At 38.0% G+C, this 16,209-nt stretch overlaps 1 protein-coding gene across 3 annotated transcripts in view; it reads right to left on the bottom strand.

The window, feature by feature from the left end:
- Window positions 1–15,661, bottom strand: part of SIPA1L1 (signal induced proliferation associated 1 like 1) — a 205,133-nt gene extending 189,472 nt beyond the window's left edge. For 2 of the 3 annotated variants that reach the window (XM_026078742.1, XM_026078746.1), the window contains exon 1: window positions 15,597–15,661. The gene's annotated coding sequence lies outside the window, so the exon portion shown is untranslated. The remainder of the gene's footprint in view (window positions 1–15,596) is intronic. The other variant, XM_026078743.1, reaches the window with a different exon arrangement.
- Between the last annotated feature and the right edge of the window lie 548 nt (window positions 15,662–16,209).

The raw sequence follows: 16,209 nt of genomic DNA, 5'->3' as shown, positions 1-16,209 counted from the left end.
TCTTTGCGGCCTGTGATGGACAGCAGAGCTACCATCTCCATCTGTCTGCTGCTTTTCTGCTGGCAGCCTGCTGCAGTGCAGGTTTCTCGGCCCTCCTCAGCCAGTCTTTCCATCGCACTCCCAAGAAGTCTCCCACCAAATCCCAGCCTACGGTCTGTCCGTCACAGCTGCCACTGAAGCCTCTTCAGATGAGCCCGCTCAGCAGCTCCTTTTCTGTTGCAAAAAGCTGGACCCACATTAAAGGCAACAGCAATCTTGTGACAAAAAAAATTCTAGCCAAGTGGTTACCATGGTAAAAGAGAAGCCAAAAAACAAGGGGGGGGGGGGGAAAATCAGCATCTAAGGTTCAAAAAACATACCCACTCAATTTTAAATTTAGAGGGGTGGAGTGTGGTTGCACACTAGTATGAAGTTGAGAAACCATATTAAAAAGCCTGCAAGCAACTTCAGCAGTTACTGACAGCTACTGACCGAGTTGCTACACATAAAATCCAAATGTCAGGAAAAGCAAAATATTGTTCAAATAGTTTAAATATCAAAATGAATTAGCCAAAAGTGCATACAGATGGCCTATACTTTATTATCATTATTATTTATTGAAGGTGGATATGCCTCTTTCTTGTTTTGTTATTGATTTGGAGGAGCTAAAGATTAGGGGGAAGTAGTAAAAAAAAAACCCACGCCCCACAGTTAAGTGTAGAGACAGCATTTGAAAAGAACAAAGCCTTACAATTTCACAATGCTGCAAGCATCACATTGGCAGTTTTTCTCCTCCTACCCTCTATTATTCTGTGCTGATATAATCACATATTACATACAGTCATTAATCAAAAGCGTCTCCAAGCTTTCCCCCCCCCCTTTTTTAACACAAGTGTCTAGTTTGGCCTTAACTCTCTCATAAAAGATACAGCACTTTCACATTTTTATAAATGAAGAACATTCATGGATGGTGACCTGATCCAAGACAAATACTATGCCCCAAATCCATTCCTCTCCACTGTGTTGCCATTCGCGCACCTGGATATTCCTTCTGGTCTCTCTCAGCTATGTCTAAAACTGCTTACCATACACATTTGAACGTGGAGTGTTAGGTACACTTATACCACTTTAAAACTACTTGGCAGACCAATCTAACTGCAGATAACATGTTTTTAAAATCAGCTGCAGGTTYTTCTTCGCATTTGGACCAAAGCATAATACACAAAACATTCTAATTAACTGTGCAGAAAAACAGCTAAAAAACAGCCTAGCTGAAACAAGCTTTTGAGCCCAGGAAGGCATCTAAGATTTGTAGGAACTCAGCATGCTGAAAAGGATACTAAACTTCATTTGAAAATAAAGTTAAGATTTCAGCCCCTTCCTTTTCTTGAAGGCTCACAACAATGAAAATACACTTGTAAAGGAAACAAAACTGGGCTCCAGGTTTCAGCAACATTCTGACGAAGATTATGTAAAAATGCACTAATTGATTAAAAATGAGTAACTGGGAGTATCAAATCCATCCCCTGAACATGAAAACAGTAGCAGGCAAATGTTATATTCCAAGAATAAGGTACTTTGCTGTCTTCCCCAGAAATGTTGCCATCACCTCTGCACATGAAAAAAGTGAATTTAGCTGTGATGTATTGAAGTGCCCTACAGAGCCAGGACAGGCAGTTAAAGGAGGACCTACTCAAGGTATATAAGGAAAGGAAAAGCCTAAGCAAATCTCACTGTACAAACTCAGATCCTAGGCAAACGCCGGTTTTGCACACAGTCAGGTCAGCTGAAGTTACAAATATCCCCAACCAACTGCTCACAATCAAGTACCACGTGAGTGAGACCTAACTTGAGGCAGAATCAGCTGGGCAGCTTAGGCAAATGGCTGTTCCAGCTAATTCTGCCCATCATGGATAGAGCGAGCTTGCGCAAACCTTGCTACTACAACTGCAAGGATGGCAAGGAAGAGCTGTTTGGTGGGGGGATAAGCAAAGGACAGTTGTCAGAGATCTTCGGTCTGACTTAATGCAGTGGTTATGCTTTTCTCTGAGAAGTCATACTGCAATGGCATGCATCAACAGGTGTAAACATCTTCCTCACTCACACAAAGGAATAAGATCAAGGTTTGTAGTATAGCCCTAATGAAAGTATCCAACACTTTGAACCACTTGGCATCATCTTTCCCACCTTCATAAGATTTTCTCAAGACAGGCAAAAAGCAGCCTCTAATAAAGTTTTGTATAGACAAGCAAACTCTCCTTTTCACCATTCTATAATGTTTTATGCTTTAAAAAGAACCACATGCCTAAGAGTAATTTACCAGATATTAAACTTAAAATTAAAAGGCAACACCCTTTTCTTTATGGTGACCTGACAGAGAGGGCAAGCAAATTAATAAAACTTCAAAACACATAATAAGATTTACATCATTCATTATATTGGAGTCCAAGACTGAGCTATTAAATGCTAGCACTGCAGCTGAAGATGTAATATACTACCCAGAGTCTGGAAATACTTTTCATGATAAAACAAAATGCAGTTAAAACATAAGTAGCCAAGGAAACAAGAAATGGTTATGAACACAAGCACCTCAAAGTCGTCTAAGCATCAAATCCTTATTTCATTCACCACCACTCCTCATCTATTCACAGGTGGAGATTCACACTATCTGCACAAAATCCAAGTATTCATGCTTAGGTGAGCTACTAAGCAGAGGCAAGCCTCTTACTTCCAGTTCCAAAACAGGCAGTAGGTTTGACAGCAAATCCATCCTCTATTATAAATGCTCTGAGGTAAAAAGCAGCTGCTGCCCTTCTACAGAGTGTGTGGTTGAGACACCCAGAGAGGCCACACAGCCCTGGATAGAGCCTTGCCTGCCCCACTCGATCCAAAAGTCACTTCAATCTCTGTAGGCCTGTGACCTGCTAAAGCCCTGGATCTTCCTAAATCATGAGACAAATCTGTGAATTCCAGATACAGCAGTGCTTTCAACACTAGTGTCAGAGCAAGGAGCAAGTTTCATTTTCCTCCCCCTTCCACTCCCCCCCCCCTTTTTTTAAGATAAAAATACATTGTGCTCAATAATCCAATTATCAGCATGATCTTCACAACAGCACTCATGCCCCTACTCTGGAAAATGATTTTTGCCATATTCATTTAGGAAACAGCCCTATCTTCTTTATTTCATAATCTGAGAATGTGCTATTCAGTATCAATTGCAAAACTTAGTAAACTAAAGTACTGGATGAAAAATTTTGACAGTTTACTTGAGAAGAAGTAATATTAAAAAATAATAATCTGAACATTAAGAGAGATTAAGTCAAGTTCCATTTCATAATTACTCATTTCTTTGAGCATGTGTTGACATTTTTCAGTATACGGCCGTTTTTTCTAAAGCACAACCTCAAATTAAATTTCACGTAAGAGCCTTAGGTAAACTGCTAGCACTCATGGCTTAGCCTTATCTCTAGGAGATACAGGACTTCAAGATTTCTTGATAATCACCACCTTAAGAGAGGGACACAAAAAGATACAAAACTGCAGCCTTCTTTCAATCTTACTTTCCAAATCAGCATACTCAGTGGCTAAAAAACTCTACTGGAGAGCCTGGCCGCATAAAAAAATAAAAGTTAAGGACAAACAGCAAAGAACAAGGATGCACATCCAATATTATTACTATAGCACTGTTGCACCCCTTGGTTTTTCCACATACAGTCCCTACACATGCACCAGGTTTCCTTAACAGTATTTTATACACATGACTTTTAATCTGTTCTACACTTTTCTTTAAGCAGGCAACACATGCACTTTCTAAACACCCCACAAGTCTAACATACCACTCATTTCAGAAACATCCGCTAACTTACCTTCACATTTGCTTCTAGTCTTGGTCTTGTCCTCAAACCATTTATAGTAACAATCTGATAATTCACTAACCAACAGCCAATCTTCTTATTTTGTACATAGGCATGACAGCATGAAATGCAATGGCATTGACAAAGTTTACAAGAAAGTAGGGCAATATAAACAAATACAGGACATTCCTTTCATAAGGAAGTCAAAGAACAAACAACACCATTACACAATGCATTTTATAAAAAGCAACATTTACTGTTTAGTGAGTACATAATAGTCATCTTTTACAGAGGTATATCAAGCAAAACAAAATGCCAAACAGGAATATAAAAAAAAAAAAGTATGCAGAAAAACCTTGCTGCCTTCCAAAGGAGATTAAGATTTTCATACAACTCTAACATGACTTTAATTTGAAGATGCTCACTGAAAAATACACCATCAGCATGAAATTCTAGATTTCGTTGTTGCTGATACACTGTGACTGTCACTAGTTCAAGATGAAAAACAAGCTTTTACTTTAGTTACACAAGCCCCATCAGTCACCGTTTTCTTGTCTATGAATCTTGTTTTCTTGTCTATGAATTTTTTTAAATTAAAAAATACACCACCTATCGCAGTTCTCTCCTTTCTGGAAATAATGATCAGACACAGAAAGAAAGTTGATGCAATGAAACTGCAGAAAATAGTTCAGATTATTTTTATAAGGGAGAGAAAGGAAGAAAGAAAAGAGTTACTTGGAGCTGGAAAGAGGCTTTTCTAGAAAACATTTCAGAAGACAGTTATATGAAAATTAAACTTAATTAGTTCTTCTAGATTATGTTAATGTATTAGGACCATGTTCAAAAGCTAAGTCCTGTACCACTATAAACAGTAAAATAAGGAGATTTCACAATTGCATTAGGCCCATCCAAAACTACATCTGCTGCCAAAAGGTGCTGTGCTGCCTCCTCGCAGCCACACTCTCAACCCTCCCTCGCACGTGGCAAGCTGGACACTTTGCCACTTGCCTGAAAGTCAAAAAACAAAAAAAGGCAAAAAACGAAAGTTTCCGCAGATCCACGAGCTGATCTGATTCATTGTGTAGACATACAACTTTCAACACTGTTAACAAAGAAGATAAACACAATGCTTCAGCCCGGGGGGGGGGGGGGGGGGGGGACGACCCACGCCCCCCCCCCACCATTTATTTAAGAGCAGTGCAATTTTAAGTTGCCTCCATCGTGAAGCCTCACCTTATGAGAGGGATCCTGTTTCACCTTTGGTGAAACCTGAGTTCAGCTACGCAGGGCAACCTCTCAACTGTGAACACCGTAGGAGGTGTCTTTTGAATATGGATTACGCACGTTTAGAGAAGGTTTAGAGTCAATCAGTTCTGCAACCTACTGCAAAAGGTAAAAGTCTCAATTTCAATACAGGTTGTAAATTTAGCTTTTAGGAGCTGCATTCATTTTTGCTCTTCTCGTACCACAATCTAAACACAAGTAACACTTTGCTGAGCCTCAGAAGAAGAAAAAATAAAAAGTTTTAGGATTCTTTGCCAAATCCTAGCTAAATTACTTTTTTGCTCATGGTTTCAGAATAATGTATTTTAATATATATTTTAATTTCCATAGTGGAAATACATATTTAGTATGAAATGAGACACATAATAAAAATATTTTTTCTCTGATACCACAAAGCCCATTGCATTTGTGAAATAACTAAAGTGATCCACTTTTCATCCAATTTTTTTTGCCCTCACAAGCAGTAAGCACCTTATACAACTACCACAAAACTTTGCAGCAAGGAACACAATGATTTCAATATTATTCCTTCTTCGGCCAGCAAACCAAACACTGAATTAGTAAGCATCCGATAACTCTGTAAAATGCTACTGAAAGAAAAAATAGTGGCCAAAGAATTTAATATAAGCTCATGAGATAATATTCACTTTCAGATGTTCCTGCTTACTCAGCACATTACTGAAAGGTTTAAATTCCTTTCATCCCTTAAACACCCCCCCACACACAAATTTCAAAGTGTTTTTTAGAAAGTTTACAGACTAAATGTGAAGAAACATCAAGCAGTCTCTGCTGCTTTTTATGATGTTTCAATATTTCTATACTGAAAATTATTTTTTTTTCTTTTTTAAATAACAGACTCGATATTGTTGGTTTTTTTCCTTCCACTTTTTGTGGCTTAATCCTGGGCATCAAAAAATTTCATCTAAAGGAGAGCATTCATGCTGCCAATCCACATACCTTTTTTGGCAGGCYACAAACAAATCAGAGCTCCACACAAGGCTGGCCTCTGTGCTACACAGTGACTGATGCCAGTAAAATACTAGCCCAAAGTGAAGCCTAATATACAAAATGTATGCAAGCATCAGAACCCATACTCTGAAATTTCATTTCACTTAATAAGCAACTCAGGTCTTCAGATGTCTTGTAACTCTTCTTCCTCCAGACTTTCTATCATCCTGCACTTCAATTAGTAGAGACTGGAGAAAATACAATTCCTCATGTGTTTCTAATGTCAAAAGATGGATAAAAAGCTTTGAAAGCAGTAACTACTTAAAAGACATGGGAGACATATCTTGCATTGGAATCTTCAGTCTATTTTTGCTCATTGCTCCCTATAAGTGGTTTGTTTTGTTTTTTTAAACGGAGCAAAAATAAAGATTGGTTCATAAAAAAAGAAAGAACAACACTGGAAGACTGCACGTTAATAATTTTAAGCATCTCCCTTATAAACGCATAGGATATGATAAAAGCTTTTCAGCTCAGCTTATCTACGGCASAGTAATGTACTGTTACTACCTCTAATAGGACCACTGGCAGGGTATAGTAACATTAAATGAAACAATACATAAGACACATCCTATTCTATTACTCAATTCCTCATAAGCCAATTCCCTGAAAACCAGCACCTCCATACAGCTGCAAATTTAACTCAGCTTCAAGCTATTAGATGGATCTTGCTTCTCAGATTTCTATTATTAGATATTATTTTCAGGAACTTAGGGACTTGTTTGGTGTGTAGGCTCATTAACCAGGTACAACAGTAAATATATATTTTTTTATATATATTTTATTTATATATATATATGAGAGTAAATATGAGTGACAATAACCTTCATATGTATAGCATGCCACAACTCTTCCAGAGCATGAAGACTGCCAGCACTCTGAAATATATGTATACACATATAAAATATACAATCATGTAGTAATAAAAGTAATGTAGAAACTGCTTTTGATAGAATCACATTTAGCAAATGAACTACAAGTTCTCATGACACTTTGTATTACTTGTTCCTATTGTCATTTTTATGAAACTGGGAGAAACAAAGCAAACCGAACTTAAGGTAACTGAACTTAATTTCACCATTTTAAATGCACTTTTTTTTTTAAATACACCTATATGCTACATGAATCTGAACTGTTCAATTCTAGTTGTAAGGCCTCARAAAAGGATACAGACTTTCTGCCCATGCTCTATATTGCAAGGTAAATAAATTTGCCCTTCACTCCCTAATACAGGAACATAACCACTCGTCATATTTCCCCACACAGACAGGGAAAGAAGCAATTATAAGCTAGGGCAGTGATTAAAAATTCCAAACAAACTTCATTGTCACCACAGTTGTAAGCCACATTAAAATATACACCACTAGGGAGAAAGCCCATTATATATGGAGTTCAGCAACAGAACCAGTTTAGGAGATCCCCTTCTCAAGTCCCAAAATAACATGCATCTATGCCATTCATTCCCAGCACACCTCCTCCCAAACAGTTTGTAAGGCTATGCGGTGAATAAATCAGTCAATTGATCCAACTTAAAAATAGCTCCTGTTTAATAATGGTCTCATATTATCATCCCCTTCATGGGGAAAGAAACATGCAACATTCAGCTTTGATTTTCCAAATCCTCATGGAAGAAACTTAGCTTCAAATTAGTCCCCAAATGCTGAACACGTATTCTGCTAGTAAACATGCAAGAATTTTCCTTTCTAACAAAAATACAATCTTCTGCTTGTTATCCATGTAGGACCATCATCAAGAACACAAAACTTTGTTGTGCAAATACACACATCTATGTGTAATTATGCTTTGCCAACAAGTAGACTTAAAAGGTCATAACAACCTAATTTCAGCACTCTATCAGTAAACAGAAATATCTAAATTCTATGTACTATTTTGTAAGCATCATCTCCAAGCATCATCTCCAAGGTTTTTTTTGTTTTGTTTTGTTTTTAATGATTCATAGGCAGACACGTTTAACAGTACAATAGAAGAAGGAAGTTGCTCTGAGGTAGACCACTGGAAGGAAGTTGCTCAGAGGCAGTCCACTAGCCTGCAAAATGGAAGAACAGAACCTAGCAAGACATACAAATGACCATGAAAAATCTTGTACAAGTAAGTTGCACAAGAGATGGGCTAGAAAACACTTCTTGCTCATTCCTACAGTTTTGTGAGACCACTGTTATGCAAAGGTGCTATCAGAGACCTTCCAACACCATTTCACTAGCTATGCTGTTAATTTTTTTTTTGGGGGGGGGGGGGATCAGTTTTCTGATGATGGGTTCTATTAAAACATGATCACGTCAACATGATTTCTATTATGGAGTACAGATAACCAAAAGAATCTTTGCCAATATAGCACTATTCTACATTGTTTGTGGTAAGTTTTGTTTTTAAATTCATCTGATAAAGAAATCTTTCCAGAAATTGCAAGTTATCTGAAAATACAATGCTGCGGGTCAAAAAATCCCCTGTTCTGCACTAGGCTACCCACACAGGCCTAACTCCAGTGTGTAATTTCTGAAGCTTTGTGTTGACCTAAAGCAGCTGTCTCAATAAGCAATTGCAGACACGTAATCCTGAGGTATCATTTTGCCTCTTGGCAACTTCCAGGTTAAACCTAGTTAATTCACAGACGATTTTCAGTTCCTTATGGTCAAGCTTGCAGTTTCACTCTCCCTCCCTCTATTCAAAAGTTGTCATGGCCAACAATTAGCACCAGCAGAGAAAGTTCTATCATGGAGTAGTAAAGGGCAATCAGTAATAAAAATATAAAGTAGGTAAACTGAAGGCATTCAGGTTTACAGAAGAACCGCATTTCAAGTTGGACCGTTTCCGATCTTCAAGCTTCAAAAGGAATCACATGTGGTCAACTCTCAACAGTTCAATGAGCAGGTACATTTTTCTGTAAACTGTCATTTTGTGTTCTAACATTTAAGGGGTCAAAAGTTTGATTCCTAAAAGCAGCAAAGGACTTCAAAAATAAAAAAGGTTTGCATGCTGACTATCTGCAACAACTATTATGAGGGAGTAAGAATTTCTTTCAAGGTAATAGATCTGTTAATAAAAACAAAAAAACAACCCCCCCCCCCACACACACACACACACACTGCAGGAACCTACAGGAAAAAGAGGACATGTAATATTACATTACAAGGATCCTCTCATTGTATTACTAAACAATAATTGTGTTTGGGAACACATCTTGACAGAACGCTACTTGTGTATTTTCTCCATCAGTTACTCTCTTCTAAAAGCACCTAGAAATAAAAGACAAGATGCTTTGGTAGAAAGCACTGTAGCCATCGACCACAAAAACATCATCTTTGGATACAAGTAATGAGTGTCTTTGCGGTTCCCAAGATTTTATGCCCAATAAGAGGTCAGAAAAGAGTATTTCCTCTTTGCTGACCCCAACATGAAGCTTTGAATGATTTACCTGGTTTATCTTGTAGTCATGGGTTTGGTTTTTTTTTCGACAATACAAAAGAAAAAACAAACTTTTATCTCAGAAGTAAATATCACAGAATTTCACCTGTATTTGCAATTAATTTTCAAAATCAAAATTAGTTGATACAGAATATTATCATGAAACATTAATTATATTAGAATTATCACGTGAATTTTCAGAATACCATTCTAGAATTAAGCCACAGCATTTGAGACACTATCAGAAATCACTCATTCATGTACTGTTTCGCAAGCATTGTATTTGGCAATCTGAAATCCCAGAGCCCAGTCAAAGATTTTCCAAAATGTAATCCAGAAGTCTCAGAAAAATATTTCTAAAGGGGAAAACAAACTAGAACTATTCCGAGCATCCTTCCCTTCCTAAAGCATAACATGGTGCCTATCAGCTATTCTTGAAAACTACTGCAAATGCAGGTTTGACATTAGTATTCCGGCTTTCAAGACAGGCCTACTGGGCAGAGTTGTGCAATGCAGAGACGTGGCCATCAGCCGTGCCTAACATACCTCTTTGCACTTGCAGAAGGTCGATGCACCCGGCAGGTGAAGAGGCACAAGACAGGTCAGGGAGGCTCCCACCTCTGGTCACAGCAGGGACACTTCCCCATCGCCTCACCCCCAGCAAAAGGCAGCTTGAAGAGGGCACTTCTGCAGCCTCCTGGCTCACAGAGGGCTGCCTCTGCTGTATTTTATTCAACAATTTAAAGTGTTCAAACAAAAGAACCTGTTAGGTAAAGCTGAGATTTATACTGCTTGTTTCTTTCAAATACTTCATTAAATCAGATTCTTATGACACAGTAACCATGAGGAACTGTTTCCAATACATTGAAAATGCACCTCCATAGGTGTAGCAAGCACAAGTCAGGGTGTGGTTGCCTCGCAACTGGCAGAGAACRTGTGTCTTTCAAATATTTCCAGTTCTACTGTGCAACCGCTTGGCTTAAGGCAGCACAATACAACAGGTTAAAACGCATTCAGAGTTATCTCATGCCATTGCCACAACTACAAGGTGTGCCTCTTGGCTCTACTAGAGATACTCATTATTCATCTTACTTTACTTGCCTGCTCAAAAATGAGCATCGTCACTTCTTTACAATACAGTAAAACATTCACATTTTCATAAAGGGAAGTCCAAACATTTAGGATTCACTGAAGGGGACAATGGGCACGCACCAACCATTCAATGTAATACATCTGGAACGCTCAATAACATACATGGAACTTCAGGAGAAACTTTCAGCGAGATCCCAAAGGGTCTTAAAGAAACCAAGTTATCATAGGATGAGAGAGAAAAATCATTTGGGGAATTATAACCTAATCAACAAATATGAAATGGGAGATAAAAAGAAGCAATAAGCTTTCATAAATGCTAAGCATGGGAGAGGAAAAGGATAGAAGAGGATGGTGCACTGATAATCTTTCTCAAGGATCTATGCTTGGACCTATACTGGCAAACGTATGTATCATTGCTCTGTAAAACGAGAAAAACAGACAGATACATAAACTTTTGTAAAATTTGCAAAGGTACAAAATCTCTCAGATTATTCAGATTCAGAATTACTCTGAATAATCTAGCCTGAAACTCGCTGTGGATAGCTACAGAAAGTCTTCAATGATAGACTGACTGTGAAATAAAATGTCATATAAAAAAAAAGAAAAATTCAGTACCAGTAAACGCAGTGAAACATAATGGGGAGAAAAAAATAACATGATAAATAACAACAAATATGAAGCCTGTTATTATGTAGGTTAACCCCTCAGAAAACACTTTGAAGTCACCATGGATAATTCTCTGAAAATACGAATTCCACATAATCAAAAGGCAAATGAAAAGAATTGGGATATTTTAGAAAGGAAAACGAAGTAGAAATCATCATTATATCACAATCTACCGTGATGTATACTTCTTGATTACTGTTTGTCACTCTATTCATTTTACTCAAAAAGATAGAGGGAAAAATGAGAAGTGATCAGAGATATGGTATGGCTTCCATACAAAGAATTACTGGAAACTCATAGCCTTGGAGGGATAAGAAAGATCATTAAAAACACGAACAACATGAAGAATACAAGCAGGAAGATTATCCATGGTATTGCACAACACAAGGACTGGGAAAATCCCAGTAAAATGACTAGAGTTGAAAAATGAAATTTTAAGAGAACTCCCCCCATCCCCACCCTACAAAGCCTAACTAGTTGTGTGCCACAGAACAACATGGAGGCCAAAAATCATAGTCTGATCCAAGAACTGATGGGACAAATTCATGGAAGATCAGGTGCTTTTCAACACAACACCCCAAACACCAGAGTCTCCAACTCTGGCAGTCCTAAATCCAATAAAACATCATAAAATAACTTGTTTGTAATAGAGCATTTGTTACTCCCCCCCCTCCCCCCCCCATCCCCCCAGGCGGCCACACATTCCTACTGCTGAAAGTGAGATGCAGGGCTAGATAGACCTAGCACCTGGCTCAGAATGGAAGATATTTTTGTTCACAAAGGGGAAAAAAGCAGCACGGATTCTCAACAGTGGAGAAAAAGGAGAACAGCTAGTCAGAGCTTTAACATCATTTAAGGCTACGGTTTAACAGCCTCCAAAACTGACACATGAGGAGGGGTTCAATTAAAATGCATCTAAATCAAACAACTCTGTTCATTAACTCACCCTTACAGATTATCAAAAAAATTGTTTTTCCTCTCTTGCTTTAAGCATATATTATTCAGTGTTTGCTGAATGCTATCAGAACTTTCTCTTGTCTTTCTTCTAAGAAATCAAAGTTCTCTAGCCATCAAATGGGGGGGGGGGGAGTCATAAGGATCAGACATGAATCATCTGAAACTACAGATTAGTGAACAAAGTTGAACATCCTTCATTAAGGGGACCCTACAAAATCTGGAACAACTTTTTGAGGTTCAATCCAGACATTCTTGTGTCAGCAGAAGGTTCACTTCATATTCACTTCATATTAGGTTGAAGTGTACACGCAGCACTTGTAAACTCCTTCCCCCCCCCCTTTTTTTTTTTAAATAAGGCCCTAGAGAGTAACAAGAAATTTAATTATTTTTCATGCACTAAGTTTCCAACTGCTCACACATGCATTCAATCCTTATAATCATCTCATATGCATAAAGCACATAATTTAAGATTATGCAATTGCACTATGACTGCCCCAAAACACAATGTGCTGAAAGTGCCAGCGTGTTTACAGACCTAGCCTGCCAAACAATCATTTCATCAAAACCTCAGCTTAAACACTACTTGAGTTAAACTTGTTGGAACTAGACTGAAACAGAGATGTAAAGTATTGTGTTCATACCAAATTGCAAAATGGATGTCAAAAACCAAAAACACACCTGTTGGAATGCACTGACAGAAGCAATTTGCCATATATAGCACTGGCAGTGATATCCATGTAGTTGTAATACAGCTTTGAAAGAGAGGAGAAAACAGCAGAATTAAGTTTCATCACAGAAGAAAAAGAAAAAAAGCGGCAAACACACACACATAAGAAAATCTCACATCACAGATACTGTATGGGTTCACCTCCCCGCTCAGAATTTCACTCTGAAATGAGTGACGCATTTCAACAGACAAAAAGGAGAACCAAAGAATGTCGCCTATAGATTTCATTTTTAAATGCCGCTTAAAACTTAAGTAGATTATTCTCATCCAACAGCTTTTTATTGTGAAGAATCTGTCTCGCACCAATTTCCAGTGTCCCACATGACCCCTAGCAGCCTCAGCGAATACCTTTGCCTGAAGATGCAGTATAAAGAACATGGGTATAAAGAGCAACAGAATTACAGAAGAATTATCGTGGCCCTGAACTCTCTCAGAATACGAGAGCGCAGCTGCACTACACTAGGGAAAGCTGGTATTGTTACAACCTATGTTCTGCTTCTTTTATGGACAAAAAGTTGTATTCATTTTCAGACTTTTAGGTGAGTCCCTTTTCCCGTTTGATTTGTTGCTCTTTAAGATATTTTATTAGTTTTGCTGGCCTTTCAGAGAAGACAATATACACAGACCCAGAAACAGCTAAAGTTGGCACACTATTTTCAGGATGTGGTTTGATGAGCAATTCTTTCGGTGTAGGTTCTTGCCCGTCTGCTGCCTTTCAACTGTGCAAGTGAGTACAAGGGGAGGACAGCAGGGAGCCAGCAAACTGACTTGGCGGCCTGTGCTGCAGTGACATGCCTGGGAGGGAGGCCCAGGAGCAAGAACCAGCAGAGAGGGGAAAGCCAGTGTTCCTTAATCTGCCACCACCAGCGAAAAAGTCCAGTCATAATGCAGTTTTAGGTATAGATTTGACAAGTAAGGCACCCTGCTCATCATTAAGTGTACTTATCCAAGTCGTAGGTCCCTTTCCCCGGCTCTCAACAAGCAGATTTGAGAGATACATCTCCCAATATCAAAAATGCAACAGGGAGCAAGTGAAATCCTGACCTTTAAAACCTGCATGTAAGCACATTTTGCAACCTTAGGTGCCTATGTGATGCTAGAGCTACAAGTCAAAACCAATTTTCTGTCTTGACCATGTGTTGTTCCTTTGGGCACGTAAAATTGGCTCACTACCATCCAGAAAGACGACCACTAGAAATTAATGAGGATATCTCTGGGTAGTTTAGGTTAGGTGACAATTACCTAAAAGGTTTGGAAAATTCAGAAAATACCCTTCTATCAAAACAGCACAGATCACAATTAAAGACAAATACAAGCATAAATCATTTTAGGGAAGCATGACCGAATTCAATACACTGAAGAGCCTTTCTCAGTACTCCCCAAAAGGCAGTACTAAAGAAAAAGGGGTTATTACCATTTTAATAGTCTTCTAAACAGCAAGCAACAAGAGCAAAGAGAGCCTCAACTATTGTTAGCTTAATTGTAACTCCACAGATGTATATATAGCCACCTTATTCTTCATTAGCTGTCTTTAAGAAACACAAAAGTCTACCTGCATACAGGCAATGTACTTTCCCCTGCTCCATCATCAAGTCAGGCATAGAAATTCTTCATGTTTAAAAAAAAAAAATTAAGACAAATCCATGTTAGCAGGTAAAACTATCATCTGTATTTAGAATCTTTGCATTGCAGCAATTACGTTTTCTTTGGCAGAAACAGAAGAGCTATACAGTCTAAAGTCACTATAATGAGTCAATGTTGCCCTAGGATGATCATTTCTATCACATCAAGACCATTCTAAATTCCTAAAATTTATTTTAAGAGAAAAAAAATTATTCTACTTTTGAGTCCTTGAACTCAGAGCCACAAGAACAAAACAGTCAGAAACAGCTACAATGAATCACCTACAGCTATGACCACGGGAGCAAACGAAGTCATCTGAAATATCACACAAAATCCAGACATGGTTTAACTATATACACTGAGGAATAGGTCTTCAAAAGAAGCAGGAGGTTTTTGTTCTCAATCCCACTTCTGCTCAAGCTTCTTTACAGTGTGAGCTTTCCACAGCATGTCAAAAAATTATCAGACAAAATATTTTAATATCTCACAAGAAAAAAAATACCTTTTCAAACTCAAGTTAAATGCATTTCAGGATATTTTAAATCTGAGACAACTCCCTTAAGTTTTTGCTTTTTACAGTAATGACCATGACCTCCACATACTCAATCTAGTTTAAAAATTGCTCTGCTTCCAACTGGTTTCATAACCAATGTTGCACTGCACTTCATATTAGCAGATTTGAAAATAAAGAGATGCCAGAAAGTACATCTATTTTCCCCTCAACAAATTTAGTGTTCTGTGGCCATATACCTGTAGTGTAGGAAGCATTTCACATCTGCTACACTTATTTTCTAGATGTAAATATTGAGAACAATGTTATTTATTCCTGTGCTGGATCAGAGAAGGCCTGAATTCAGCTACTGTCTTTATGTTTTAGGATTTCCTTCGTTCCTTCCACTTACCTCGCAGAATGTCACACATTTGGTACTTTAGTAGCCAAATATCCACAAAAGCAAAGTTCATGCAACTGAAGCGTGAATTCTCACCTGTTCCTCAATTCTTCCAGATAGTTGTAGGTTCATGAAAATCTTCATATTTCCATTCCTATCAGAGTTAATATCCGGCCAGGTCCAAAGAAAGTTTTTCACCTAAAATATATCAAAAGTGGGAGATTTGATTTTACAACAGTTTCAAAACAAAAATTCCTTTTTCTCCAAAATAAATACTCTAAACTTGTTCTCTTCCCCTTTTCTAAAAACCTTACCAAGGAATTTTTAGTCACAATTATAACATATAAGCAATTCACTGTGTATCACGGTGCAAACTGATTAACTGAATAAAGCTGCATGTCAAGTCTAAATACAGATGCAGCATATGCTTTAGTATTTCTTCAGCTATACAAAGAGAATTAATTAGTGCAATTCATTCAAAACACAAGAAGCCCTCTTGGCAGGATCCTTCTCTYGCTGAACAACCAGTTTGTACACTTGTCTGGTTAAGGTGTTACCCATTCTGATCCCCCAGGAAGAACAGTAAGTTAAACAAGCACAGAAGTAACATGGATCTGAACTATTCAGCTCTACCAAAGAAACAGCAGACCTCTCCAGATCCATATGTTTATTAACAGAAATAACCAATGGTCTTTTAGAAGACTAAAGT

This window comes from Apteryx rowi, unplaced genomic scaffold, assembly GCF_003343035.1.
Source record: "Apteryx rowi isolate R43461 unplaced genomic scaffold, aptRow1 scaffold_487, whole genome shotgun sequence".
NCBI lineage: Eukaryota > Metazoa > Chordata > Aves > Apterygiformes > Apterygidae > Apteryx > Apteryx rowi.
This window is presented reverse-complemented; position numbering and strand designations above follow the sequence as displayed.